We start from the raw sequence: 5,130 nt of genomic DNA on the forward strand, positions 1-5,130 counted from the left end.
GCCGCCGCTCTGGTCCCAGGAAGGCCACCGCTACTCCACTCAGTCGATGCCAAGCTTGGCGGGGTAAACATCGGCGGCTGATTAGCCGCTTGACGACGACGTGGAGGCGGAAATCTTCAGAACCTTGTGCTCCAGAGGAGGAGGTTACCGAGGCGGATGAGGAGGAGGCAAAGGCAATGGCCGACTTTCTCGGGTTCATGGCCGGACATGGTGGTCGTGCGCCGGCGATCGTTTAGATTAGGTTTACATTAGGTTTTAGTATGGTTTGTGCGAAATATGTAATGAATTTCATCCAGTTTGTAGGAAAAGTTTTCAAAATGTAATGAATTTCATCCGGTTAATTTGAAATTTGCTTTGTTTGCACGAATTTCGCCTGGTTACTTCATATATTTGTCGAAAGGTATGCAGGCAGCATCGGATGGCACCCATCAGTGTCCTCAGACAGATGCCGGTGTAAATTTGTGGTCCAGCACTGGAGATGCCCTAACTATCATGCTATAATCGCTAACAGTCCTCCATTATTTGGTCGGGAACAGTTATCCCTCGATCAAAATCAGATCTGCGGTGTTTCGCACTCCTCCCGCGTAAGAGTGTAAACTCTTGCTTACCTAAAACGGAGCAAGTGTACGACACTGTAGCACGTCATATCACTCGAACTACCCGCCTAACGAGCGGGAAAGCACCACCCTCGTCATTTTGTTCTGGATTTCTATCGATCGATCGCGTGAAAATGTTACGCTTCGCAAGTTCTAAAGGAAAAGGCGGCACACTTACGACTCGTACGCGTCGCACCCCCGACAGTCCGGCTCGCACGCCGCTCACCAAAGGGGACATGCGTTGTCTTGCAATTTCACTGACATGTGGGACTGTACTTGAATAAACTGTCGATAGCCGAAATCTAATCGCCTGGCGGGCGTCGGCTGAGAAGAGAGAAACGTGGGAGGGAGAAGAGATCGCCCGCTCGCCGCGCACGGACTCCAAGAAATATATGGTGATAATGTGAGGTGGGCCATGCTGGAGTCCAGACCGCTTCCGGAGCCCGTTCTGACTGCCGTGGCTCCTCAAGACGCCAGCTGTCCGCCGCATGCATAGCAACTAGTCCCCGCTTATGTGGAGGAGAGAGAGGCATTGACAAAGTCAAGGAGTAACAATGGAGACAATAGATTTTATCAAAAATAAACAATGAATACTCGTTGCTCGTCCTCTATATCGGAAAGAATACTTTCATTCACCGATATGTGGGACGTCGACCAACCTGGTCCACCTGCCATGCACAAAATTATCCTGGTCTACCCCGGTCGTATCGCAGGCCCAACCTTTCCCATTGTAAGTTATTCGGACGAAGGAACCATCATGACTTCGTTGAATTCCGCTTCTTCAAGAAAACTTACTATACCCGCAATACTGCTACCACACGCAAAGACTGGATGGCACTGTACCACGTCATATCACTAAAACCCACTAGGCTAAACTAGCCCGCCTAGGTCATCTATTTTGGAACGGAGGGAGTACGTGATTTTGTGTCGTACGTCTCTGTACTTTTGCTATGATTTTCGTACCCTATGAACCAAATGAGGCCTGAATGTATCCATGTCGACTATTGTCTGATCGATCGCTAAGCCTACAATTTTAGGATCTAGGGCTATTGGTCGATCGACAATGGATAAGTATAAGCGTACCACGAGCTCATCAGCCCCAAAGTTTCTCTTCGGTGAGTGTTTTGCAAGTACTATAGCTCGCACAGTAGTTAGCCTACTAACACCAAGAATCATCAAACAAGCCTTGCTAATATGATAAACAGTTCAAACTTACATCTAAGCATGCCATATATTACATCAAAAGCTAGTGAGGATACATCTGTTTCCATAACTCGGAGAGGGTTCGCATGATTCACTATCAAACAAAAGTAGCAAGTACCGCCCACACAAGACAGTGCACTAGCCCTAAGATGGTTTGATAACACGCATCGTTCTAGTAATTAAACACAGGGCAATGCAAACTACCCTGAAAGATTAGTGCGATCAACTATTTTTTGTCATCGATCTCTCGGGCAATGACCACAGCACGGACAGTGGCATGGGAATCAATCTCTAGGGTGATGTCCACATGACTGACCGCGACATCGGAATCGATCTCTGGGGCGATGTCCACAGGATGGACAACAGCGTTGGAATCGATCTCCGGGGCGATGCCAACAGGATGGGCCGCGACATCGGAATCATCAAGGACGTCCACCGGCACCTGCACAACCCTAACATATTAGCAAGCACATTGCAAATAATCAAAAACCACAACTATGGTAATAAGCTATTATTTTTTACCTTGTGCAGCTCACCGGGGGATCTCATCCCTCCGGAGGCCATCTCCTCGTCCTCGATGGGGGCCATCACCTTGCCAGGGGAATACTGCTTCTCAACGGTGACTATCACCTCAAACTCGGCCTTGAGCCTCGCATAGGTGGCCATCAGAGTTCCTGGGGTAGGCACGGTGGGGCCCTTGCTGTTCTTCCAACTTTCTTTGAGGAGTTCGTCCGCCAACATCGTCAACTCTTTGGCTAGTGCTTGTTTCTTAGAGTTCTTCGTCTCCATGGGTTGGCCGCCGGCAACTCTTTGCCTAGTGCTCCAGGATCCATCAATGAACTGACAAACAAAAAGCAATCGAAAGTAAACCACAATTGCAATGAAAACGGGAAAAGAATAGGATGTGAGAATCGGTCGATGCTTCGCAAAAAGAAGATTCTTGGAATGAAAATATAGCAGCATAACTGATTCGCCCACCTTTCCTTCATCGGTACATAAGAAAAATGGCAGAAGTGAGTAGCCTGGAGTGAGGTTTTCTTCAAGAAAGGGAAGAAAGGGCTTGAACGAGCGTTCCAATGAAATGATGGTTGCTTCGTCCAGTCCACGGGCTCCTGTTCATCCAGCCTCCACCGCGCGCTACTCCACCGACTACTATTCAACCACCCCTCTCCACAGGCTCCTATTCAACCACCCCTCCACGGGCTACTGTTCATCCACCCCTCCAGCATCTACTGTTCAGCCAGCCCTCCACGGGGTCGTCCTGTTCATCCAGCCCTCCACGGGGGTCCTGTTTATCCAGCCCCAACCGGCTCGATCGAGGCAACGCCACGGGGTCCTGTTCATCCACCCCCACCGCTCACTGTTCATCCACCCCCCCCCGGCAACGCTCACTGTTCATCAAGAGAGGCAGCATCGATCGGCTTCAGTTAGCAACAGTAGCGATGGAATCGCTCGATCCGGTTCAGTTAACAGCCATCGATCCATCGCTCGGGTTCAGTAACGCGTAGCCTGCAGTGCAATCGCTCGAGTTCAGTTAGAGCCCAATGCCTTGCTCGGGTTCAGTTAGAGCCAACGCCTCGCACACACGCGCATACGTGTATGAGAGAAACGCGCATCGCTCGGCCCCCGATCACCCACTGTAACCGGGAACTCCCCGAAATTCTCCTCGCCCTCGCTTCTACCATGGTTTTTCCGTCATGGACGGCCCAAAGAATGTCATGCACCTGCGTCTCCGGCCCGCCCAGGACGAAAAGCCCATTTTCTGTCATAGAAGTAGGAGCCCACCACATCTATGATGATACCGGGTTTTGTCACAATTATCGTCATAGAAGTGTCACAAGTATGACAGGAAAAAAATTCGTTCGGCCCGAAATGTCACAGATGTGTCTTTTTTTTGTAGTGTGTTGAGTCTTGTGAAATCAATGCTGCTTTGTTGAATCTTGTTATGAAAGATCAATTCTTCGGCCTTCCTAGTGAAGATGCCGGTACTCGTCTAAACAACTTTGTTGATTTGTGTGAGATGCAAAAGAAGAAAGATACGAATAATGATATTGTTAAATTGAAGTTATTTCCGTTTTCACTTAGAGATGGTGCTAAATTTTGGTTTTCGTCTTTGCCTAAGAATAGTATTGATTCATGGAATAAGTGCAAAGATGCTTTTATCTCTAAGTATTTTCCTCCCGCTAAGATCATCTCTCTTAGGAACGATATTATGAATTTTAAACAACTTGATCATGAGTATGTTGCCCAATCTTGGGAAAGAATGAAATTAATGATTCGCAATTGCCCTACTCATGGTTTGAATTTATGGATGATCATACAAAAATTTTATGCCGGATTGAATTTTCCTTCTAGAAATCTTTTAGATCCGTCCGCGGGAGGCACTTTTATGGAAATCGCCTTAGGAGAAGATACTAAACTCCTTGATAATATTATGGCTAATTATTCTCAATGGCACACCGAAAGATCTACTAGTAAAAAAGTGCATGCTATAGAAGAAATTAATGTTTTGAGTGGAAAGATGGATGAACTTATGAAATTGTTTGCTACTAAGAGTGCTCCTATTGATCCCAATGATATGCCTTTGTCTACCTTGATTGAGAATAATAATGAATCTTTGGATGTGAATTTTGTTGGTAGGAATAATTTTGGTAATAATGCTTATAAAGGAAACTTTAATCCTAGACCGTTCCCAAGTAATTCCTCTAATAATTATGGTGATTCCTACAACAACTCTTTTGGAAGTTTTAATAATATGCCCTCTGATTTTGAGAATAGTGTTAAAAAATTTATGATCTCTCAAAAGAATTTTAATACTTTGCTTGAAGAAAAATTGCTTAAAGTTGATGATTTGGCTAGGAACGTTGATAGACTTTCGCTTGATGTTGATTCTTTGAAACTTAGACCTATTCCACCTAAGCATGATATCAATGAGTCTCTCAAAGCCTGAGAATTTCCATTGATGAGTGCAAAGAAAGAACTGCTAGATTGCGTGCTAAGAAAGATTGCTTTGTAAAAGCGTGTTCTTCTAGGTTCCATGAAAATAATGATGAAGATCTAAAAGTTATTGATGTATCCCCTATTAAATCCTTGTTTTTCAATTTGAATCTTGTTAATGATGGGACTGGAGATGAGTCAACTTTAGTTAAAAGGCATCCCAATAATTCGGAGTTTTTAGATATTGATGCTAAATTTGGTAAAATTGGGATTGGAGAGGTCAAGACTTTAAATAGCATTGAACCCACTATTATGGATTTAAAGGAATTTAATTATGATAATTGTTCTTTAATAGATTGTATTTCCTTGTTGCAATCTGTGTTGAATTCTCCTC

Source organism: Triticum dicoccoides, chromosome 7B (genome assembly GCF_002162155.2).
Source record: "Triticum dicoccoides isolate Atlit2015 ecotype Zavitan chromosome 7B, WEW_v2.0, whole genome shotgun sequence".
Classification (NCBI taxonomy): domain Eukaryota; kingdom Viridiplantae; phylum Streptophyta; class Magnoliopsida; order Poales; family Poaceae; genus Triticum; species Triticum dicoccoides.